The sequence below is a fragment of the Epargyreus clarus genome, unplaced genomic scaffold, assembly GCF_041222505.1.
Source record: "Epargyreus clarus isolate Ecla_fem2 unplaced genomic scaffold, WU_Ecla_fem_2.2 ptg000005l, whole genome shotgun sequence".
In the NCBI taxonomy this organism is placed as follows: Eukaryota; Metazoa; Arthropoda; class Insecta; order Lepidoptera; family Hesperiidae; genus Epargyreus; species Epargyreus clarus.
In genome coordinates this window covers 2,573,270-2,600,418 of record NW_027332213.1, presented here as the reverse complement: position 1 = coordinate 2,600,418, position 27,149 = coordinate 2,573,270, and the positions used below count along the sequence as shown (strand labels likewise).

Here is a 27,149-nt window from a genome sequence, read left to right as displayed (position 1 = left end):
ATTTTACGTGGCTCTTCATATCCTTATCCCTGCGTTAAATGTGGTGTTTTAACACTTTACCTGTATCTATAGTACCTGGAAAACGCTTACAATTCGCAATCCTAGCATTTTCCAATTGCCAGATGGCACTGTGAAAGCAATTACAGAAATTGTTAATTACGTTAAAACGCCAACCTCGACCTCATTTATTCTACATTTTGTCACCATTTTAGCTGAACTAGTCTTCTCTTTGTGAGAAAATCCTGTTTTAAGCATTATTGCATTGCATTCACTAGAGGAGCGCCTGTGACGTCATATTGGAATACTTGTCTCGTCATAACATGCGATGGTGTCATAGCGTTTTAGAATATTTCATATAAGCGAGGGTTAAAATGATGGATAGGGATTTTCTTTATAGGTATATCTTATATATACATTTTTCGTCACTATGTTAGTTACCGTACTGCTCCGAATTTTATATGCATATACAGTAGGTCTGAGATTCGGCTACTATCTATTTTTCATACACTTAAGTGATAAGGGTTGTTCACCCTTAACATTTTTTATTTATATGGCAATAAAACGTTCGTCGGGTCAGCTAGTATACCTATATTATTATACATTTATATAAAGAAATAAAGTAATTAACGTTAAACGTACGTAAATGCAATTTATCAAACGAAATTAAATATTTTATTTGCACTTCTTTAAACGGCGAACGAAAAAATCGTGAAATATTTTTAAGTTTCAAAAACAAAGTTCTCATAGGTGTGTAAAGTCTAACAATCCGCACTTGGACAGCGTGGTAGACCATGGCCACAACCTCTCGTACTCTGAGAGGAGACCCGTGCCCAGCAGTGGGACAGTAATTGGTTGACGACCAAGTACATATAGTGTATCGTAATTATTATACTGGTAGTACACTATTAAATATTTTGTGCTATTTAACACAAATAAAAACTTTTCTAAATGTAAACTTCGGTTAGTGTTACCCGCGGGAAATTTTTCAGAACACTGGCCTAATTACTTAATTTTCACAACACCGTAGGGTTGGCGGGGTGCTCGTCAATCGCACGGCAAAAACATCTGAGACAACGTGAGGAAACCAACACGTTTTTGTCTAACCTAATGATCCTGAAGTAATAAGATAACTTAATTTTGTCCATGAAGCAAGTAATGGTGTTTTTCATGGCTTGTGGATACGGTCGTAGCAATACGCGTAGACGTAGCGTAGCGCGTAGGTTAGAAATTTGGCGGCGTAAAAAGGTACCGTCTTTTTTTATAATATAAGAGTAGCAGACGAGCATGCAGTCCACCTGATGGTAAGTGGCTACTGCCGCCCATGGACATCTGTAATCAACCCCAGATAGGATTAGATATTCCTACCTGAGGTCGGCCACAGATGCGCCGCTACACCTGAGGACTAAGCTGGAACGCCTCGGAAAAGTATATCTCCTATACCACACCCTTCAAACCGGAACACAGCAGCGCCTAACACTGCTGTTATTATTAACAATACTTATTAAATATTGTTTTATTTACAAAGTTATCCGAATAACTTTTACATAAAATGTTCGCAGATAAAAAAACATAAAAACGAGCGTCTGATCAAACGCATGCCATTTTTTGCGACATATCATAAATCATGCTCCTTTTTGTTACAACAGTAGATCTAACAGAAACTATACAAGCTCTATTCAGTCAGAATAATATTCCGCCAGAGAAAATCCGCCGAATTATTTGTGCTCCCAACCGATCGTGATTGAATTTCCATTCGGGTGGGCATCAAAGACACGGATTCGTAATCCTCACTCCCTATTGTCTATCTACCATTTGTCACCCGGTGGCTTCAACTTCGAAAAACGTCCAAATCGCTTAGCGCTCCGCGGGTTACTGAAATTCGTTTTAGATGAAAGCGGGGTTATTAACAATTCTCGATTTAATGTGATAGCCTAGTGGTTAAGAAACTTGGCCTCTTGATCGTGGGGTCCAAGGTTCAAATCCCAGGCACGCGCCTCTGATTTTTTTTTAAAGTTATGTGCGTATTATAAATTAATTATCACTTGCTTAAATGATGAAGGAAAAAATCGTGAGGAAACCTGCATGTGCAGCACCTGAGAAATCTTTAAAATAATAAAGTTTTTAAAGCTATGTGAAGTCTACCAATACGCGCTTAGCCAGCCCGGTGGACTATGGCCGAATCCTTCTCATTCCGAGAGGAGATCCGTGCCCAGCAGTGGAACAGTAATGGGTTGATGATGATGATGGGAAGTTATAAGCAGTTGGCGATTTACTGTATGTTTAAGTCTTTTTCCTACCACGCGGGTTTGTCCCGCGTGCTATTTAGTCCGCATGCGTGCCGCTATTGTTTTTTTTAGTAACAACGTAAGTGGTAGATAAATATAAATATCGATTTAAATCGTTGCGAACCAGACTGTTACAGGCGAGAATATTTCAGCCAAGGGTCACGGCGCGGTGGTTTCGAAACTTCAGAAGAACGCCCAAATAGCTTAGCATGACCGTGGGCTATACCGAAATTGGACTTAGATGAAAACGGGACCCTAATAAAAGTGGGCGATTTGATGTATAACTTGACCTAATAAAGATTATAATCCAAAATGGCTTTGCTGCTAACCTCTCACTCGTTTGCTATAAGGTGTGAGAGAGAAGCGTATACAAAAGTTGCTATATTGGAGAACATTCTTTATTGAAATTAGTCGTATGGTGCCTTTATACGAAAATGTTTTATACCAGCTTCTCCCGGACGCTTAATCTGCATTTCTGGTTCGATAAGCTTATGATACGGATTAAAAGCTATTGGAAAATGCTGTTATTTAAAAATATATGTGCATCGTTCATTCTGTTCATTTTTAAAGAAATAAACATTATTTAAGAATAATTTAGTTTAAATAAGACTTGTGATTGTCGAATGGCCTTAGAGTCATTTATGTAATTTTAGATATATTTGACAAAGAAACAATTCGGGGAATTTTCTCAGAACGGTTTGGATAATTTTACGGGTTGCTTAAGGGAACGTAATATTTAAGATGTAATAACAGAAAGGTGTGTCGGTAGAATTCAAGTTTTAATCTATTATACTATGTTAAATGATGAAACTTTGGTAGAAAAGACATATAGTTAATGACATCATTTTCAAAACTCATACTAATCTAAATACCTAACGCTTATATTAGGTATTTAAGCTTCTACTCCGGTTGTGCTCCGTTGGAGATCCCGGAGCCCTCCATATAGCACTTAGGACGGCTTCCTGGCATTTTGTGGGTTCTAATCCCACATATAGGTAATAATCCTACAAAACCGGGTGTCGTTCCCACAGCACCGGTTACCTTTAGAACTTTTTCCTCTTTTTAACAAAAAAAGGTGTCTTAGCTTCTAATAGTGAAAGTCTATTACAAAAATTAATATTGCACACAGAAAATATTTAAATTATCCGCAACATTTCACCACGCCGAGAGCTGACTGGCATTTACCCGTCATTTGGAACACTTTATTTGAAACACACAATTGCGAGCCCACTCGTTAAGAAGTGCTTCATTTTTTCTCTCAGCTCATGAATTCGAAGAAATCTCCGAATGAATATTCAAGAATTGTATTCAGGTTCGGATTTTTTGTTGGGGCTCTCGTGGTTTAATTGGAGTTGTGAATTCAGCCTGCGGTGATATCGCAATAGCGCCGAAATTAGGGTGTAGGGATGTCGGTACTTCGCGATAAAGATCGGTTCTGAAATAGATTCCAATTTGAAATAAATTCGATTCTCTAGAATCGATCCATCAACATGTCGAGATCTAGAAGATCAATTGGTCAAAAATCGATTGTCGCTATATTTTTCTTGCTGCTGTAGAAACGTATAAAAGATACTACTTATAAAATACTAGTGTCTAAGGTCGATTGTCTTCCTCGCCGCCTAGACATTTAATGAACTAAAAAAACAAGAAATAAGCACTTTTCGTGCTTATTTCTTGTTTTTTTAGTTCATAGTAGTATATTAGTAGCAATTTTCTTTATACTAAAATTCGATTATTAACTATTAAATAATATAATGTCAATTTTATTTTTTCTGACTCATATTTGCTAGATTACTTCATGGCTTAGTATTCATGATTAAAACTCGATAGGGGTCAAGCATCGATTCTTCGAATAACCGATCCTAGGCCATCCCTATGAGGAAGATGTTGCGAGAATTTTAATCTCAAGATGGGACCATTATGAACATTCTAATGATCGCTACGTACTGCATAATTATGGCCAGCTATTGTAAGAACTCGTAATGGATACTTGATGTTGCCCAAATAAACGCTGAAAATTCACCGCTCATGCGGAATTGAGGTCGAGAGGAAATTGATTATTTCGTAACATTAAAACTGCTACTTTTTAAAAATTGTTCTTTTCCCAATTGCAAGGTAAAGCTTTTTGAATGTATGTATTTATTTTTCGAACGTCCCGTAGCATTTTTATAAGTTGTCAAATAAAAGTAACATAGGCTATTTTTAAGCAGCTGGCTTTCTAGGTTTTTATAACAATTCTATTTTGTAGTGTAGTAATCAACCTTATATTAATAAAAAGGTTTGAAATGTGATGGGCGTAAGAGTCGAAGACTGACTAAAAAGTTGTATAAGTTTGAGCGTTGAATATAAAGACAAAAGTTTTACGAATCTGTCAGCGTTATAATCGAGTGTTATACGAAATATAAACATTGAACATTGAAGTGTACATCTAAAATAAAAATTAACGCATCAAAGGTTTAAGACAGTATACCCGAATGTAAAGGAAATAGTGCAAACGGTAAAACAAATTAGAACACGAGAGACAAAAACGAGTGAGTTAATAAAAAAGAAGGAAACAGTTAGTGCATGCAAACGAACAGAAAGGTGCAAACGATACAAAAAGCGTGTGTAAATAAAACACGCCAACGACAATAATCAGAACAAGCGTTACAAAACAGCGTGTGTTAATCAAAACGAGTGACTTACAAAAGAAACGAAAATGCGGCACGAGTTGCACGTATAAGCAGGATTAGCGCGCGCACGGTCGCGGCGACGCTAACCGCGGCGCGGGCGTGCGCCGCGCGGGGCGCCGCCAAGCTGGGCGAGCACGCGGCCATGCTCGCCGTCGCGATATGCTGCATTCTGGTGCTGCTGCTCGTTTTCATCGTGCTCATCATCGTCGTCGGCCAGAACATGGAGGTGAAGGGCGGCTCATAGCGGTGGAGAGGTACGTTGTACTTATTATCGTCAAATGTCACTTGCATAACTTTTTAGTGGTAGGGAAATCAAACAAAAATGATATAAAAGATTTAGTAATTGGTAAGTACATTCAACAGAATTGGAATATAAACTTTTCCTTTTTCAATTTCTTCATGTAATTAACATAAAAAACGAAATACATACGTAAGTGCAAACGATACAAAAAGGCGTGTTTAAAATAACAAAACACGCGTAAATCAAGGATTAAAAATTGCAAATAATACAAAAACAAGCGAAAAAACACACGTGGGTTTTAAAAAAAGAAGAAAATGCGGCACCAGTTGCACGTATAAGCAGGATTAGCGCGCGCACGGTCGCGGCGACGCTAACCGCGGCGCGGGCGTGCGCCGCGCGGGGCGCCGCCAAGCTGGGCGAGCACGCGGCCATGCTCGCCGTCGCGATATGCTGCATTCTGGTGCTGCTGCTCGTGTTCATCGTGCTCATCATCGTCGTCGGCCAGAACATGGAGGTGAAGGGCGGCTCATAGCGGTGGAGAGGTAGGTGTATTTAATATCGTGAAATGTTTTTCGCCCAATTATGCGAAAGACAAATACCCACTAATTGTAATCGGTAAGTACATACAATAGAATTTTAATATAACAGTTTCAGTCTTCAAGCTCAAATGATATCAAAAAGCATGTATCAATAAACAAACTACGCCTAAAACGACAAGAAAAAAGTGCAAACGATACAAAAGTAGAATAATAAGTTATGCTGAATGGGTAGTGGTGGTAAACTGGAAATAAAGGCTGACATAGATGTTTTAAAGCCGTAAAGGGCCAGTTCAGTTTCCACTAAAATGACGTATTTCGCTGTGAAACTTTGCATTCACTTGAACAGGTCGTAAAACTTTGTAACCAGTTACCAAGTTGTTAAGCTGTTCCTGCTTAGTAGCTTTTATAAGGTTAAGATACTGCAGTAGTTTACAATTGTACCGGTTTTTTTTAAAGCAGTAAAAATCAAATCAAATCAAATCATTTTTTTTAATTGCTATTAATTTTATGTTATAAAAATAGTTATAAAAAGTTTCAAATTAATAGCGTAACTATTAATCTTATAATTACATTATAATCTTGACATAAAAATAAATAAATACAAATCAAATCTTTCATTATATTTATTGCCATTGTTTACTGCAATTGAAAAGTAATTTGTCCTTAGTACTTTTTGTATAAATGTATGTGCCCGTTCTCATTGCAATTAATTTCAAAGGTATCACTAATTTTTAAGCTTTATGAAGTTACGGGGTCATTTGTTGTCCAGCTCTTGACGAGGTGCCCTTCATCAGAGCTCTCGGCCATCGCCGGTACTCGCTCCAAGGTCTCTGGAGTGACTCTCTGAATATCAATTCTGCTGGATCGAGTATCTCGATTAGTGCCGTTAATCTATCACTTTTAAAATCACTCAAAAAGTATATTACGGATCTGCGTAGATAAAGACAAAAGCTTATAAAAATGGCAATTCGTGTTATATTAAATTTGGTAATTTTTGTGATCAAAAATTGCGAAGAGGTGAGACGACTACGCTATATTTTTTAAATTAAAAAAAAATAGAACCGACCTTTATGTCACTACAAAGTAAGTAAAAAAAAAAATTGAAATAAGTGTTGGCTTACTACATATTTCTGAAGTCAGCGCTCAATATATTTCGTGGATAACGGCGTAAACAACTTGTCCAATATGTCCAACGTCTAGGGACGATATGTACGTTCAAGATTTTCTAAATTGCATTAATATTTTGTGAAATATGAGTCTTTAATGTTTCTTATCATTGTCATTGAAATATTTGAACGGAGGCGAAATTCAATTTGATTTCCATTTCCTGGTATTCCCTTACGAACACTTTATTTACAGATTGGGATGAAATTACAGTCTGGGGAGAACGGTAATAGTGGTGTTTGTTTTGAGTCCCTCTGCTTTAGATTTTACGGAACTTTTAGTAAACAATAAAACAGGTAAATGAAAAATGTATTTAATGAAACAAAGCGTTACTTTTACATAGAAACCTACAATTATTTTCTTAAATGGAAATATAAATAAATGTTCTAATGTGAAATTTTCTAATTTAGAAATATGTCGTTCATTAGATTTTTAATGCAAAATTGTTCATTAGTTAGTGTCTTCTGTATTTTTTTTGTGTTTTATCGGCGTGATAAAATAGGTTACTTACGAAATTGTGTAAACTGTTAACCAATAGTAAGTAACGACTGAAAACACGTGTAGATGTTGAGATACTGGAAATAATTGAATTAATTGGTAAATTGGTCCACACAATTTGCCAATTAAAAGTTACGGGACAAGATTCAATTCTAATTGATTGGCTGAAATATGGGAATGCCATTGTCTTCTTTGTATGCTGTATTACAGGATTTTATGTCATTAAACATTATTTTTTTGGCATTTTTGGTAACTATGTTGGAATGCTATGACATGGGGCTCTTCAAAAAAGGTGCATAAAGTGCTCTCCTTCAAAGCCGACGATGCATTGGCGACTCCTTTGGTGTTGAAAATTTCCATAGGCGACGTTATCTACTTTCTATCAGGTAGCTCGTCTCCTTTATCGTTAACTTCAAAGATAAAAAATGGTAACAGAAACAAAATCAATAATTATTTACTTCTATTATAATTATTGAAGTAGTCGTTTTAGGTATAGTATTGCATATATTTGCTATTGAAAAAAGTATGTTTTAAAGGTGTATCTAGGCTTCTTTAGGCATCAGGGATACGTTAACATGTATTAATTTACACGTTAGTATAAGTATCGTTAAAGTCTAATTACTTTCATACAAATTACATAATATGTATGAAAGTAATATATATTATATATATATATATTATTTTTTATAATATGGAGTAGCAGACGAGCATGCAGTCCACCTGATGGTAAGTGGCTACGGCCGCCCATGGACATCTGTAATCAACCCCAGATAGGATTAGATATTCCTACCTGAGGTCGGCCACAGATGCGCCGCTACCCCTGAGGACTAAGCTGGAACACCTCGGAAAAGTATGTCTCCCTTACCACACCCTTCAAAACAAAACAGCAGCGCCTAACACTGCAGTCATTAGGCAGAAATAGGTGTGGCGGTGGTGCCGCCGGAGTCAAACCACAAAAGGTTCACCACCTCCATTTAAAGTATATACAACAAAAACATAACTCGTATAGTGCAATATATTTGAAGCTCCAAATGAAGTTTACTTGCCTCCCAATGGAAACGTAGTAATTACGAAAATGTAGTAGTATTATTTTTTCTCTGCTTTCTGGGTGTTCACGAATTTCTCATCGTGTTTCATGAAAATGTTTTGCCCGCGTGCATTATAATTTTGGGTATATTTCATTTGAAATAATGTATCAGTAACTATAATTGTATATTAATCTTATATATAAAATTCTTGTGTCACAATGTTAGTAACCGTACTCCGAAACGTACCGAAACGGCTTTACCGATTTTCACCAAATTTTATATGCATATTCAGGTCTGAGATTCGGCTAGTATCTATTTTTCATACTCCTAAGTGATAAGGGTTGTTCATCCTTAACATTTTTTTATTTATATGGTAACATAACGTTTGCCGGGTCAGCTAGTAATATCTAAAGATAGAACTTTAGCATAAAGAAGATAACAATAACGGAAATGATGTATTCCTTATCTGAAATAGCCTTTTTAACCTTTTCACATATAACTATCATAATAGATTAGTATTCATACACATTTAAATTCCATAAACCAACACTCCAAAATTTGAGGAGATTTAAATGAAACTATCGCTACCAATTCGCATTGGAGCTGGCTTTGGCCTTCCTCAGTACTGGGGATCCGTGCCCAAGGTAACTACGTATTTTAACGTTGCTCTGTATTTTTTTCGACTGTGAAAAGAAAAGAGCTTCTCAATTCGTAGCGTTATATTTTGCAGTTCGTTTTTTGTGCTGTATTCGTTGTACAATTAGCTATCTTGCTTTTCCCGCGAATCAAAGGGCAGTGACACGTGCAGCTGATTGTGCATTGATCTTTGTTCGTTGAGAGATTGCAGAGCTATGAAAGGTCGAATAGACTGGATATTTTCATCTTTATATGAAAAGTTGTGAAAAGTGTTACTTTTCTAGTCAGTGTAAAGTTTGACTCTACATTCGTGTTGATGTTTGGCTACATTTTAGCGGTTTAAAAATAGACAGATATACAAAAAGTAGTTTTTTTTATTAAAGACAAGCAAATGAGTAAGTAGTCAGATGATAAGTGGCAATCCTGATGGACATCCCCAGATAGGAAAAATCGTACCTGAGTGCGGCCAAATATGCGCTACCGTAGGGACTAAGTTGAAACGCTTCGTATAAGGGTATCCTTTTCTAGAATGTTTTATTTTGAATGAGCTTAGACAATGATACTTAAAAATAAGTGTAACATACAAACGCCTAATTTTTATGAATTTGCATATAATTGGTGATATTTTTGTCAACGCTGACGTCATAAGATATATTAATTTTGTGTACTGGAATGTCGTAAAGAAGTTGTGAATATATGGCTTGGATGTCTTTGTAATAAATAGTTAGAATAATAGTCATTGGATTTGCATAAGAATTTCATTTGGGTCTCTTTAAAAGAAGGCATTTTTCACATTGATAAAAATCCTATAGCTAAAAGTTGATCTATTTATTCTTCAATCATTGTTCCTTGGGTCTATTATTGAGGTCAAATTAAAAGTAGTAGATTCTTGCAGTTTGTCTCCGGTGGCACCTTTGTCACTGGTATTTCTGGTAGCTGTGACACGTATATTGGACTTGAGTGTTTAAGTGGTATTTGTTTGAGGGGTGTGGCAATGCTCATAAATCTACTAATATTGTGCGTTACTCATCAATCTTTACAATGTTGAATGGGGGACAGGAAATACATAACATCAGGTGTTATAATATGTAAGTAGCAAAAGATCATGTAGTCCACCTGAAGGTAAGCCCATTGCTGCCTGTGGACAGGTAGTATCAATGGATTCCAGCTATTATTAAAGAATATTAAATCGGTCACAAGTATGAGCTGTGACACCTGGAAGCTAAATTGGAACGGATCGTATAAGTATCTTTCCCTTACTCCACCCTGAAACTAGAACACAGCAGCCCTTAAAACAGTTGTTATAAAGCAGAAATAAGCGGTATTGCCTCTAGGTTCGTACCACGTAGGGTATATCCTTATTTCTCTACGTGCTCAATTGTTGCTTCCATATTTACGTAAAATATATCTACTGGTTACAAAAAAATAGCTAGAAAAAAAGAACTTTTCTTTTTATTTCATAAAATTTTTGACTACACATGTGTTTCGTAGCACGAATAACAAAAAGCAAATTCAGCGTATAACTGAAAGATATTTCATTTTGTCCCATAAGGAAGACACGGAAGAGTTGGGATGACACTTTGCCGTGCCGTAAACTACAAAAGTCTTTTAATAATGGTCCCCTCACATCCAGAGTGCTTCTCAAACTTTTGTCGTAATAAGAAAAAATATGTGACGATAATTTGACGTGTATTCAGAAGTTAACGTGATGTAAAAGTTTTATCTTAATAGATATGTATATAATGCGTATGTTATGTGTATGCGGATAATGTGTTTCGAAGGTTTTACGAAATAGTCTGCTAAGCCAGCCAAATGCGGATTGGCAGACTTCCCTTCCTTGGTTGACTTTGGTTAGTATAACTTGCTTATTAATAAACAATCCATCCAATGTTTTGCCTACCTACTAAAGATCGACATTTGACAATTACTTTATATTTGACATTGTCAAACTTTCACTTTTTTATAATATGGGATTAGCAGACGAGCATGCAGTCCACCTGACGATAAGTGGCTCCTGCCGCCCATGGACATCTGTAATCAACGCCAGATAGGATTGGATAGTCCCACCTGAGGTCGGCCACAGATGCGCCGCTACCCCTGAGGACAACGGTGGTACGCCTCGGAAAAGTATGTCTCCCTTACCACACCCTTCAAACCGGAACACAGCAGCGCTTAACACTGCTGTTATGAGGCAGAAATAGGTGTGGCCGTGGTGCCGCCGGAGTCGAACCACTAAGGGTTCTACCACCTTCAAACCAATCTACAAAATTGAGCGACGAGGGGTGTTTTTGTCGATCATCAGCACATTGATAGTGGCTAAATTTCATGGCAATGAATGTTTTAAAATATCAGATGGATCGTACGCGTACAAAAATTTCATCTCAATTTAGAGATTTATTTTTCAAATAATATTTGATGCATATAACTATGTTCAATTTAACATAAGTAATATTACAATCTAATAATATCGTTTTTGACTAGAAATTGTAGCCTAACCATCGTAATACCGAAACATGAGGAGTTCTGTCACCTTTAACCTTTTCAAATATATCATTAAGATATCAGTATTTTTGTAATTTTCCTCCGCTCCTGTAATAGGACCCCTGTAATAATATCCTCTGGCTATATTTCTTTTATTGAATAAGGTAGAATTCGCGTATAATTTGTACATTAGATTATTTTTCACCCACGCGTCTAGCCTCGAGCAATGGAAAAGGTCAAATGGAAAGAAACTTGTAGGATTGAGAAAATATTTCTTACGTATAACCTTCCATGATTATTGAATTTTTCACCGCCACTTATTGTAAAGGTATATTAATTTGAGGTATATTTTTCTAGCAATTTTTTTTTTTTATTATATTATGTTAATAAGAGTCGATTTAATTTCTTGAGAATAAGAGTCTATTGGGAAACTACATAGAAAGAAAGAAGGATGTTATTATGTTTAGAGAATACAATGTCGTAGTCTAGTCGTATTAATTGACAAAGATAATATTGTCGGTGTGATTGTCGGATTGACAAAGATAAGAAACAATGTAGCTGTTTTTAGATATTTTTTTGTTGTTTTTTTTTTTTTAATTTATAACCTGGTAAGTTTTTATCACAATTAATTAAATTTACAAAATATAATCTATCTAACTATTTACAAACTATAAATCTATATACAATATATACAAAAAATATAATTTAAACAAAAAAGAAATATTAAAAAATATACGAGTATATAAAATATATATTTTATTATATAAAATGTCTTGCAGGAATAATTTACTTATACTCTATAATATTTTATACTGCTATGGGGCTACTATTATACATTTACTCGTATCAGAAGACACCTCAATTTTGACATCCTCTTTAGGTATTTTTCAAATTAAAAATAAATCGTTACACATCGACGTAATAATAGCGAAATATTCTGAAAAAGTATGAAAATTTTATTAAAATTGGATCGGCCGTTTACACACGATACCAGACTAAATATTAGCACACGCAGAGTGCAGACCGATCGACAATCAATCTGAGATAGATAAACAAACTGGTTTCATTTTTGTTTATGAAATTGAAGTACAAAATCGTATGCAATTTATATAGTAATAGAATATTGTGATCATAAGTCGTTTTCTTGAAAAATTGGAACATCTGATGTATATGTAAAGTGGTTAGTTTATTATTATCCTTTACTGTTATATAAAGTGATATTTACCTATGTCTAATATGCACATAACTTAAAAATAATCAGAGCCTGTGCTTGAGATTCGAACCATTGACCTCTCTATTAAGATACTTTAATAAATAGGCTATCACTATCTTGCTAAACATACAAGTTTTGAAAATTGCGGGTATTTTACAAAGACATGACATTTCAATGTAATTTATTTGTAACGGTATTTCTGTAGTATTGTACTGGTACGTAATACGTACGTTTCTCCGGCTTCACAGTTTGCACGTAGAGGATTCATTTTGTTACGGAAATGAAACGGAGAGCGACGGATTGGCTTGCTGGGGACGAGACGGGGACCTGTGTAGCTTTAGTTGTACGTAATGGCTTCACACTGTTAAACGTAAATGTAAATGCTTTGTACATGAAAATTAACTGGATTTTACTGGAATAGCTACAAAAAAGAATTAGAAAATTGATGGTATGAAAAACTTGCCTTATTATAAGATTGTTTTTATGATGTTTTTTGTTATTAAACGGTTCCTAGTTAAAAATTATAAATTCATATTAAAGTTACTGTAGAAACATGTTATATTGTATTTAAAATTGTACTCTAAACAAAATAATATGTTTATATATAATGCATTTTTCAATTATGTTATTTAACATAAATTGTAACAATAGAGACGAGGAAATTTTGATGGCTACACGTACAAGCTTTTAACAATGCAATAGATAAGGTTCTGAGCTTAAAAAATGTCTTATAGTATTACACTTAAAAGCCACAAGATGATTTCTAAACGTTTCGGTATGGTAGTACATGTCATGCATATAAAATGTTTTTCACCGGAAATTGAACTGAGAATGAATCGTTCGTACGCGCTACTGATTTCTTGAGTGGTAGCTTTTATATCATAATTATCATAAACAATCTATTATTGTTCCGCTTCCAGGCAGTACAATAATACATTATGGGGTTATTGGGTCTGAGAATGAGAGGAGTTTAGGCCATTGATGACTATGCTATCCAAGCATGGCTCGGTTTTATTATTTTCCAAAACTTCAAAGAAAAAGCTCAAATGTGTAGGTAATGTAACTTTACGATCGCCATCTAAACAATTCTTAATTAACATGTGACTTTTAAAATTAGGAACGTTTGTCTGGGATATAAATCTCGGACCCTTGAGAGTCATAATACAATCATTATTTATCTGTTCTAAATAAAAACCTCTTTAGGGGCTTACAGCTTTTACTTTTATTTCTCGTGATTTATTTCATTGTACAGCTTTTAAATGAGTTCAAATGCGTAATAAAAGGATTTAGACGTTAGAGCTCTATTTTCTCTATATTTGTCGTATTTTATTTCAATTTTTAATGAAACATAATTTTTATATAAATTTAATATTAAATAGACTTATTTTTATTTTCATAAAATATAAAATTCGGTAGACACACATGTGAATCGCTATATTACACATTTAATCCTTTTTTGCATTCATCAACAGGCAATGTAGGCAAAATTCAAATTACAAATATTTAAGCACGATAATAATTTCTGTAAGTTATTTTAACAGACACTTGTCAAAGGCAGTGCTGTAAATTCCCCAAATAACAAAGCACAAGTGATGTCGATGAGACGATTACGCCAAACGCCCCATTCACGTTATTAAAATAACATCCACTCAGGAGATACGTGAAATATTCATAAGGAGAGACCCCAAAAGATGCCACGATACGAGACGGCTTAGAGGATCTACGGATTTCTGAAACCCTATCGTTAGTTACATAAGGACTTTACTGACGCTTACTTGAATTCTTACTTACTTTAAGGGAGATTCGTATTCGGTAAAGTACTTTGTTATAGATAATGTCTTCTTTCGAACATTGAACCAATCTTATCGGTAATGCGTCATTTCCTTGCGGGATTTTTTAAATTTATTTCCTGCAAGTCGATAAACGATTGTGGTAAAAATGTAGCAGAGACATACTAATTTGATGTTAAGTTACTCCTGGAGTCGTTAGAGCTGCAATTGACTCCACATTATCTGTGAGTGTTCCATCCATAGCAGATTACAGAACTACATAACACATCCATATGTTAGAGTTCAAGGTTTTAAGACATACTTTCCAGGGTAAATCCAGTTTATGTCTCAGAGCTCGCTAGCTCTATGGCCGACCTCAGGTAGGAATTTATCTGGGGTTAATTACAGATGTCCATGGGCAGCAGTAGCCACTTTCAGTAATAGTACAGTAACAGAAAAATACGATATTCCGAATAGATATAAAGGCAGCTATCTCGATAATCACTTCTAATATTTTGTATAATATTATATACGTATAATATTATAATATACGTATAATGTATAATATAATATAACTACGTATACCTAACTGTTGCAAATTGCCCTCAAAAATGTATAAAAAATAATATATCTGGATCTAATAAATGAAATGAACTAATTAGCTAAACGTCCATTTCATTTTGCAGAGTGCTACGATATTTGTTCGTTTCAATGCATATTTTGATTAGGATCCCAGTGTTTGAGGAACAATGATCAGAGCTCGCTCTGATGATTTGAACGAGATTGATCGTTGATTAACAACTGAACGAGCTTAGCAATGATTGTTGCTAGAAATTAAAACTGATTTGCAATTGTTCGAGAACTTCTATGCGATTTATCATGGAATTACTTAGTGAAGGAAAAAATTGTTTTCATAAGCAAAATGAATGTTTGCAATTTAACATAGTTTTTTTTTGGCTAGTTTAGCAAATGATCATTAAAATAATTGCTTTACAAAAAAGACCCTGTATTAATTTTATACTAAACCCTTCCTTGTAAGATATGCTTTCAAAAGACCAAAACTCCATCCAAATTGAAACAGTAGTTTCTGAGAAACAGTTATGGGAAATACAAGTTTACATAAAAAAAAAATATATCAGTTTTTTCGTTTTTATATGCACGTTTCTTTTACAAAAATTCTATTTCATAAAATGAAATGAGATTTTATTGCATTAAAATTATTTAATATGCAAAAGTATGCATCTGCTCTTCGACCTTGCTTCTCCGTCAATTTAATGTTTGGTGACGGTGATTAACGTTCTTTTTGCAATAGAATTTTGTTAATATCAATCCTGCATTTGTTTCCCCTTAGGGTTCGTACACAAAACTGCGATGCGACGTCGCATCGCAAAAATCTGCGAGCTCCCTCGACGCATCGCAAGAACTTGCGAATTGATTCGCATCGCACAGTGGTTGTTGTTGTTGGTCACCCTGAGAGACGCTACGCCGCACGATATCGCATCGCAGCAATTCGCATCGCAATTTTCTGCGTTGCGAATTCGCATCGCGTCGCATCGCAGTTTTGTGTTCGAGCCCTTAAACTTATATACATACAGATGTGTGTGTTCCATTCGTTCGCTCTCACCCTCTACATACGGGATCTATTCATGAAACACCCAACTTTTATCACTCTGTAACGAACTCTTTATTTCCCCAACAATTCCAATCTGCTCAACAAACGTAGAGAGAACCGCTCCAACGTTATTACGGAAACTTTGGTTAAATTGTTTAATTTTGTTTTTACGCCCACTATGATGGTTTGTTTTGTTTGTTTGTACAAGGAAATAACATTGTATTTTTTATAATATAGGGTTAGCAGATGAGCATGCAAGCCCACCTGATGTCAAGTGGCTACCGCCGCCCTTGGACATCTGTAATCAACCCCAGACAGGGTTAGATATTCCTACCTGAGGTCGGCCACAGATGCGCCGCTACCTCTGAGGACTAAGCTAGAACGCCTCGGAAAAGTATGTCTCCCTTACCACACTCTTCAAACCAAAACACAGCAGCGCTTAATACTGCTGTTATAAGGTAGAAATAGGCATGGCGGTTCCACCAACTCGAGGGATTCTATCATATTTCAAACTTGGGGAAAAATATGTGAAAATATATTTTCAAAAACATAGTAAACTCTTAGACATTTGCTTTTAATACACTATTTTATTAGAAGCATAAAATTGAGTTTAGAATTTAATTTTAGAATTTAGATGGTTACTGTAGTGGACATGTAATATTTCTTTATCTTTTATCAATTTCTTAACGTTCACTAATCTTTGGCAGAGTTCCAATAGTTCCTGCATGGTATAGTTTCAAAAAGTGTCTCGGTTAGTCTTCGTTGTATTCTGATGATAACTATATTAGTTATTAAAATATTTTTATAGTTATTTTTTCCTTGCCCTTACCTATCTCCCTTTATGCTAAGGACCCAATTAAGAGACTCTCTATTTGGATGCCAATATACAGTATGTTACAGTAGTACATGACTACATAACTACTAAGTTATCATGAAAACTCTTATGCCGGAAATTGAATCCTGAAACCTTTTGTGCAGTTGAAGCAGCATTGGTAGCCTACTACTGCTGTGATATGCAGTCGTGATGTGGCCACTTCTAAACATTCATTTTCTTTGTTAAGTTATGTCCGCCTGGTATTTGTGTCAAAAGCTGACAAACTTGAAAAAAATCCTATAATATTTATTTGTATCAAAATAAACGTATAGTTTTTTTTTTATATTTTTGTCTATTTTATACGTATTTAGTATTCAGAATTGAGTTTTACTAATTCTGTCAAATGATATAAAATGAAGATTTTTCTAATAATTTCTAGAAGTTGATGATCTTCTTAAGAAAAAAGAAAGCAGAGAAGGAAAGAAAGGAGAGTAGTTTGCTGAGAAAATCTAATATTAACAACCAAAAGAACACGACATCTTTCCATAAAACAATGAAATTGCTACGACTTAGGACTGGAATATCAAGGAAAAAATATTTTATTTATATGTAAATATGAATGAAATGGTAATACGTTCAGAACCTTAAGGAAGCAGATCTAAAACGGGACTGAATATTTAAGCCACTCTTTAAATTGAAATATAATAATGGCGGAACAGATCCCGGCAAAGAAATGCGTTGAAACCGGAAAGAAATATTTTGTCGAAGTAATATATATCTAGGAGTGGCAAAGAAGAACTCAGTTTTTCCATCTTATGTGTAAGCCACATGCACTCTTATACCGCTTTTCTTTATAATTTGCTTGCAGTGACAAAACTGCCACGTCATACATCTTTTATTTTTAGTAGTTTTGCTATATTTTAGGCCGTTTTATTATTTATTTCCAGGCATTCTACATTAGTCTTGATGCATGGAAAGACCATTATTAATTTCAGGTAAATCTCCTGTCCTATATAATAATCAGAAGATCTCAAAAGATCTAAGAAATATCTTCGAAGTAAATTAAAAATGCCGCACAACAAAACTGTTCTTAATTCTTATTAGCTACGAAGTCAGTTTAGAGCGTCGGCTATCTCCCTAATCCGCTCTCCAGCCGTCCCTTTGCCGTCCGGCCAAGCCCCCTCCAGAGAGTTAAACAATGCCCCACTTTACATCGATATTTTGAATTGACCTCGATTTTTTTAACGATATTTTTTGACATCATAAATAATGAAGAAACGTCCAACGTAATATGAACTGTGCTTGTAAGTGTAAGGGTAAATAAGTTTTGCTATGTCGTAGCTGGGTTCCAAATTTACGATCTTGGGTACTACTTCTTGTGTTCAAGTTCTATAACCAATGTTTTATGTTAACACTATTGTGGCCGGGTATGAATTAATTGACTTCACACAATTAGGACAAAGTGTCCTTTTGCTAACTACTTTTTCCTTTAAATTGAAGCAAATGTTTCTGAGCTTATTGATGAAGTACAACTCACTGACTAATAATTGTCGTTTGGTATTACATATTTGACCTTATTCATATGAGATTACGTACAAAGTTATAAGTAGGTCTTAAGATCATAAAAACACAGAACTATGTCTCAATTCCATAAAAGTCTACTGAGTAGTTGGAAATTACTTCATTTGAAATCGGTAATTGCAAACAACCTTCGATAAACTTTCTTCTATTTCATCAGCGCTGAAGTCCAGTTCTGAACTAACTGGCTACATATCTCTAAAATAGTAATGTTTTGGTGCACTCACCACCCTTATAATCTAGTCACTAGGCATGTACCACGCAGATGTAATTTAGTAGAAAACGCTGTTCTTCTTTTCCTGGGAATAATCTCTGGATATTTGACAGGGGGAATTTTTTTGTGAGACGCTGCTACCTTGCTCTTAGAGAAGTCACATCTTTATATTCAAGAAATGATTTTCGTCTGTACATTTTACAGTTCCAGCCCCGTAATGTGTGCTTGACCTATTAACATTCTCATATGCTGACAGCGCAGAACAAAAGGCAGGCGACAATGGCCCGCGGCCTCGCGTCGAGCAGATCCACACTATACCTGTATTATTAAACGACACTTTACTAAACTGCAATCAACCTCAAGAACGGCGAGATAAATATAGCGTGACTGGAAACCCTTGGAAACGGTGTATGTAAATCGTAGTCTGTCTATAGGAGAAGTAAGAACTGCCAGTGATGAATGATGCCCAAACTGGGCATGTTTCTTCGTCGAAATTTCGTTGAGATTTGAGAAATATAATGAGTTTTATAGAGAAAAGTATGACCAATTCATTGTGTTGATAGTCCTTCCAGGGTATGTGAAATATCATAAATCTTTCAATGACAACCATAAGTAAATTATTGAGACTTAGAACATAATAAAACCTATAAAAATATGACCACACAATTCAAAACAAATATTTGAGTTTTGAACCATATTGATTCGCTTTAAATAGAGAATGAATATGTAACTGAGCTGAATGAAGTGGTATTCTGATAGATAACTGGGACTGACCTAAAATTGGATTGGAGGCTTATTTGAAGTCAATTATTTATAGATGCCCTGCTGGCCCTTAGGTATAATCTAGTATACCTAATATAAGTTCATTCGGCTTATCCTACATTTCAAATAAGAATTAGAGAGTTTTGTATCGTATTTATAAAACAAGTAAGTAGAAGTAAACATTATAGCAGTAATACACTTTTGCAAACGTAGCCTTAACTAAGATTTAGCTTAAGTAAGTCTGTAAGTTATCTATACTAATATTATAAAGAGGAAAACTTTGTTTGTTTGATTGTAATGAATAGGCTCAAAAACTACTGGACCGATTTTAAACATTCTTTCACCATTCGAAAGCTACATTATCCACGAGTAACATAGGCTATATTTTATATGAAATATATTTGATAAATAGATTTTGAGGCGGTACAAAGTTTTCCGGGTCAGCTAATAATGTATATACATAAAAGTATGGATTCAACCGTAACACATCACATAATATTAATTCAACCGTTACAAATCACTGATTTGATCGTAAAGTGAAGAAGGACCCACTGTCGCATATTTCGGGTGTGTAAGAAAGGGTCTTATGAAGTGGTCTTAAATTATCATAAATTTATTGTCGAACCAGCAACTCTGTTTATGACACCGAACCTTATCTTACGACAGAGCACGGAAGGCCTATTATGTGGGGATTTTATCTCATAATTAAAAGGAAATGCTCGTTTTTGGGTCACAAGGCTACAGAAAATATGGTGTCATTCTTTATGTAAAGCTTTTCGATATGTTTGTTGTTAATTAAGGAGAAATAATAATAACATATTACTTTAAGGCTTTTAACCTTAATTGTAACTTGTGAAATAATTTAACTTCGAAACTGCATGGCAGTAAAAAGTACTAAAATGACTTCCTAAAATACAAACTACACAATTTAAAATAACTTTTGTTAATAACAAATATATATTATCACTTCTTGTCCTTATTTGCATAAAATAACAAGAAAATCGGTTCAGCGAGTTCTAAGATAAGACTCAAAATTTGCCTTAAAACCAAAGAAAGATATAGAAAAGATTTAAAACTAAGTTTTTATATATGTATGTATGTAAAATGTTCATTTTTAGTATCCGTGTAGTCGATCTATTTCCTTCAAGCGGTAAATATAATAAATAAAAAGTACTAAGAGGCTTTAGAGCAATGCTAAATATAAGTTCCAACGTTTCTTATCTCCAGTCTTTTAAAGTAAGCTACTTAGAGGTACTAGAATAAATCTCGTTCCTTTAATACCAGTTCCTTTTAACACGCTTTTATCTATTGTAAATTTTCTGAAAATTTTACACTGCAGGTCTATTTCAACGCTACGAGTATTTTATTTGTAGGAGTATATTTTCCTTTTGTATTGTGTACAGCACACATATAAACTTTCTATAGAGTATTTAGCTCAAAACGCTCTAATTCACAAGTGGGTTACAAACGATTAATATTTGCGAATAAATCTAGCCTAGCCTCGGGCTGAAATGAAAACACTTAGAAAGTATTGGTTAGATGTAGGCTGGGTTTGTATGAATGGTTGTTTATTTATATTTCTATCAAGAAAAGTATTTTTATAAAAATATTGTGGAATTGTTTAATGAAAATTCCTTCTAAATTTAGATAAGGTTTCGCTTATCTAAATAAAATAAATATTACAAATTTAATTTCTTGCCAAAATAAATTTTCACTGTAGTACATAGATCTAATTTTAACTTCGTAGTGTATAATTGTTACTGCCTTAACCCGTATGCAGAAAGATATGGGACAGATTGATTATTAATAATGAGCGTTAAGGACGAAAATACCACGTAAGTAGCACACACACATTTACTTTAAATGATAAGTAAGGACAGTATGGAAAGCAAAATTTCCATACTGTCCTTACTTATCATTTAATTTCTCCTTATCATCATAGATACAAAGAATCTTGTATCTAAGCAACAGAACAATAAATCGATAGTTGCGTTCGAATGCTCGAGAACTCGACAAGCTCGAGTGGAGGGCTCTCGCGGTGATCACGGCTCGCCCCCACACTTGACGTGCGACGCAGACTCTCTATTGCCATCGGGAAGCTTATATTGCTTATATATGCTTATGCATTTATATTGCTTATGCATTTTGGACAAATAATCTATAACACATTATTTTAAATTAGGTTTTGGATTGTAGAATTGTGCATACGAGTGATTGTGATAATGTGCGAAAGAAAATTTTGAAGGTGGTAGAACCCTTTGTGGTTCGACTCCGGTGGCACCACTGCCACACCTATTTCTACCTAATAACAGCAGTGTTAGGCGCTGCTGTGTTCCGTATTCAAGGGTGTGGTAAGGAGACAGACTTTTCTGAGGCGTCCCAGCTTAGTCCTCAGGGGTAGAGGCGCATTTGTGGCCGACCTCAAGTAGGAATATCTAATCCTATCTGGGGTTGATTACAGATGTCCATGGGCGGCAGGAGCCACTTACCATCAGGTGGGCTGCATGCTCGTCTGCTATTCATATATTATAAAAAAATACTTTTAAATAGTCCTATATTATAAAACTTTTAAATAGTCTTAGTAGCATGTTCACTTGGACCAATTCTTAAGGCGGCATTTTCCATCTGTTGTACGGCATACCGTACGTTGTATCTTACATCTGTTGTACCTTAAGTTGTATTTATTATGTGATTATTTAAGTGATTGACATTTACCGCTGTTTTTATTTTATTAAATGCCGTTATGTCCCTGAGCTTTGAATGTATTGGCAGGACAATTTATGCTTTAAAACAATTTTTAAAAATGCATTATTTGCATTATAAGTCACTTTAATCCAACTTATGATAGTTAAGAATTTGGTGGACGCAAGGTAGTGAGTGCGTCTAGATGATAGGGCAATGACGTTACGTCAGATGCATCAATTCGATTGTATTATTAAAAGCACAGACCCGTATTTGATTTATATGTCTGTGATTAAATTAACCCAAATATGGCTTATTATAGATGAAAATTCGCTTATGCTCTACTTACCTGATAGGCAGTAAGTTTAGAGAAAAAGTTCAAAATCATAACTGGAATATAATAAAAATAATGTTTTATTTTTACTGAAAACATGACCGCTTCACAGTCTACTCGGCCGCTGAAGAGTTCTCAATTATTTGCGCCGCCATTTTTGCAGACTGTAGCTGCCTTGTGGAAGCACGTTGTTACGTTGTATTATAAGTGAAAGAGAGTTATATTGTAAAATAATTGTGATATTTAATGTTGAACAGTACCCTTACCATGACTTTTTACGTTTCGACAAATATAACTGTTTTAGTATTTGTTTACGTATATCCATACGTAGGTCCATACAATTTCCAAGTTCTGATGTAATCCGCTAGGGGTGCTGATTGGAAATAGTATGCGCAAATACGTTTGCTTGGTTTGTTTTTTAATTTATTGTCAGTTTTACAAACTTGTTTCTTAGGCCACAGTTCTTTGAACTCCGTAGTAACAGGCGGCTCCGACTCTTCTGTGAGTATAACCTGAGTTGCGGCTTACAGCTCAAATGCGGCAAATTGGACCTGTAAACCAGCCTGAATTCTGTATTTAACCCTTCCAGCGGGGCTTCTTCACAATACTTAACAACTGACAACTTGCAGTTAAAGGTATCCTTTTTGAAAAAATACGCGACAAAGGAGTATACACTATATAGTCCACTTGATATAAAATGTTGCCTATGGAAATATGTAGGTAAGCTAAACGATATATTAAAACTATGGTGCAACACCAATATTAGAGAATTTTCCATTAAAACATTTTATTGTTATTTTAAGTCAAATGTTATATATAAAAAGTAAGAAATACTATCCTGAATGTTAAGTCAAATGTCACATTTTAAGTCATGTGAATGTAAGAATTATTCACGTTAGCGTAAACCAAAAAGAAACGTTTTGTCCTCAAAATGTCACTAGCCGTGGCCACAAGTCTGAGCCGAGCTCGCTCTGTGAAGGGCTGTCAATTATTCGCAGCGCCATTTTAGCGACTCTACGTAGAGTCACATTGTTACACTTTATACTGTTACCCAAGTGCTGAGTTAGGTATAGTATTTTTGGCTTTCGTAGTGTTTTTAAGTCATTATTGTTCCACTGGATACGGGTCTCCTCTCGGAGTGAGTGGCTTTAGGTCATAGTTTACCGTGCTAGCCAAGTGCGGTTTGGTAGACTTCACACACCTTTGAGAACTTTATGTTTTTAAAATACTCTCAGACAGTGTAGGTTTCCCACGATGTATTTATTCCTGTATTGTTATAGTAACTGTAAGTCCTATTTAATTTGTAATACGCATTTTTTAAAATCGGGTCTGGGATTGGACTCTCTTATTAAGAAGCCAATTTTCAACCACAAGGCTACCACTGCCAATTTTGTTTTTAGTTATTTTTTGTCCCAGTGTTTACCTGATTTTTTTAAAGTAAAAGTAAATTAATGGTGGTAATGTAGGTTTTAAAAAAATGGTCCTTTAATCTGTGCGCCACTTTGCGTTTTCATCATACAGTTTTTCAAAATATATTTATTTTGAAGCCGAAATTCTAGATATTTTAATGTACGCTTTGCAAAATTAGAGTATGTTTAGCTATTAAAATTTAATTACTGGTCACTTTTCCAAACAGTCTTTTACATATAATGTCCTGCTTACATGCTTGCAAAAGACACAACCCTAGAATAGTTTTCAAGATAACGAACCACTATCTGTGGGGAGGAAATCTTGTACATTATTTAACCCTTGCGTGTCAGGCGAGTCTGCATCACTCGAGCCCAGACAAGACGTATAAAAACAAATGGCCCGGCGAAGACTAAGCTTCAGTACTGTCGTTATCATGAGAGAGATAAATGAGATAACTACTACTAATGTATCTAATGTAGGGTTGAGTATGGTGGTCTTAATTTCAGTTTAGTTATAGGAAAATAAAGGTATAATATAGACTTGGGAAAATCTTTATTAACTTTCCAGTACGTTACAAAGGCTACTATAGAAGCTATAGGTACTTCTTTTCGAAAAAATGTTGAAAGTGTTTTTTTTCGAATATTTAAATTTATATCAACAAAAATTTTGTTCGTAAATATTGCAAGTTTTGCAGGAACAAAATATTTTTACATGTCATTTTATTTACCTCTTTATTGAATGCGCCTAAGAAGGGTTGAATACCTATAATAATAGGTGTAGAACCCTACACCTATTATTGAAGGTGGTAGAACCCTTTGTGGTTCGACTCCGGCGGCACCACCGCCACACCTACCTAATAACAGCAATGTTAGGCGCTGCTGTGTTCCGGTTTGAAGGGTGTGGTAAGGGAGATAGACTTTTCCGAGGCGTTCCAGCTTAGTCCTCAGAGGTAGCGGCGCATCTGTGGCCGACCTCAGGTAGGAATATGAAATCGTATCTGGGGTTGATTACAGATGTCCATGGGCGGCAGTAGCCACTTACCATCAAGTGGACTGCATGCTCAGCTGCTACTCCTATATTACATAAAAAAAATATTATATCATAATATATGAAAGAAACATATTTAATAAAAAAATGTTTTTGTAAGTAGCAAACGTAAGGTTAATATAATTCAAACAACTCAAAAAGAGAGCTCTCTGACAAACCATGATAACCCCAGGTGCTATTAATTAAATTTCCCGTACAGTCTCTTTATCTCTTTAATCAAGCAACTTTCAAGAGAATTTCTCCGCAACTTTTTTCAGACGAATCGTTATCTGATTCTAGTGATTGATGACTGGAGCATTCAATGCGACGAGAAACATTAAATGAGCTAATGGTAATATTGCTTACAATTAATTAAATGCATTTTCATTATTTTATAATATGCATTGGTAGAACCCTTTGTGATTCGACTCCGGCGGCACCACCGCCACACCTATTTCTACCTAATAACAGTAGTGTTAGGCGCTGCTGTGTTCCGGTTTGAAGGGTGTGGTAAGGGAGACAGACTTATCCGAGGCGTTCCAGCTTAGTCCTCAGGGGTAACGGCGCATCTGTGGCCGACTTCAGGTAGGAATATCTAATCATATCTGGGGTTGATTACAGATGTCCATGTACGGCAGTAGCCACTTACCATCAGGTGGACTGTATGCTCGTCTGCTACTCTTATATTATAAAAAAAGTCTGCCTATTGGTAAATGACCATTGCCGCCATAAGCATCTGACATAATCTCAGATGGTATTTAATTATAACTGAGGCCACGGATGCGTTGCTACCAATTGGAACTAAGTTGAAATGGCGCGTATCTTTCCCTTATCATAACACCCTTAAAACTAGAGTATTTTATTTTGATAGGTGTGTATTAACGATGTATTAAAAACAGAACTGTGTGATTGTAGTCCCTCCATAATAGAACCAATTACGGTACCACTTTTGTCTTCTTCATGTATAATCAATATAAAGCAGTGTCAAATCAGGAAAACCTATGGCTGTGCAATTTAGGGTTCACTCACATTTACAGTCACAGAGCCTGTCGAACGGATGCTGTGGCAGACAAAAAGTATTCTCCTATTCAATGAATATGAAGGCCTTTTCTTTTTTAAGTATAAGAGTTTTTAATGGATTATTAAATGCAATAATGTTTACAAAAGAAGGTATTTCTGTCCGAATATATAAAACAGCCGCGCAGATAACCAACATGCAAAAGTATGTCCGATACGGTCCCTGTCTGACACCGTTAATGTCTGTAGATATACAAAATCCTTATGCATACGCAAACGAGATTAAAATTCTCTGAATTTTGAGGCTACAAAATTCAGGTGAACGTTCGAAAGCTATTGAAAAGACGGCCGACCCCAGTTTAATGGGTAATCTTTATCTGAAATCGTTGAGGCGAGATAATTTCGGGCCTAAGCAGAGATTGCCATTCCAGGCTTTTCTTTCGAAGGGCTTATCCTAAGTATTTCGGGAGTTTTATTCAACCTTTGTTATTTAAAAGTAATCGGAATCGTCGTAGATACTGTTACATCGTTTATTTTAGTGTAAACCGCTGTCGTTGATGTCGATTTACATAATGTGGGTCATACAAAATGTTGTTGGTTCTTTCTATCTTTCAGTTGACTTAGAAATTGAAGAAGGTGACTAAAGGATGAAGTGTATCAAACAGATAGTAACATCTACTACGAAATTATGTTGATTTTATCCAATGAGTACTTAATTGGATGGAAAGATTAACAAAGTATTTCTTGTGTGCCTAGCTAAAGCCACTTCTATAAGAAAATAGATAGATAGAAATTGCAGCAGTGCATTATATTCTAGTATTATATGTGGGTATGTTTTTCGTCTAAATTTAGCATCTCATATTTGTCTGACTGCCTGTCGGTCTAAGTCTAAGTTCAATTGTATTTGTAAACTGCTTGTTTACGATATTTTATTTGAAAAAAAAAACAATAGAGTATAGAGTAACTACATTATTATTTTAACTTTGATCTTAATAGTTATTTCACCAATAGCATTTTTAAGTCAGAATATATTTACCATCAGAGCGTGATACAGTGCCTGGAAGATCGCGTTGAAAATGCAAAATGAATCATTATAATCCTATCTTAGCATCTCATTCCCCGGATAATGGAAGATGAATAGCGATTTCCCTAGCTCGTTACTCTTGTACTTGTA

The 27,149-nt window shown here is 35.1% G+C and overlaps 1 protein-coding gene across 6 annotated transcripts in view; it reads left to right on the top strand.

The window, feature by feature from the left end:
• Positions 1-27,149, top strand: part of LOC140757921 (CUB domain-containing protein 2) — a 134,497-nt gene that overhangs the window by 64,728 nt on the left and 42,620 nt on the right. Inside the window, exon 1 of one of the 6 annotated variants that reach the window (XM_073093823.1) lies at positions 5,506-5,740. The exons of the other annotated variants lie outside the window; for them this stretch is intronic. The gene's annotated coding sequence lies outside the window, so the exon portion shown is untranslated. Of the gene's footprint in view, positions 1-5,505; positions 5,741-27,149 lie in introns of those variants that run through there. 6 annotated transcript variants of the gene reach the window in all.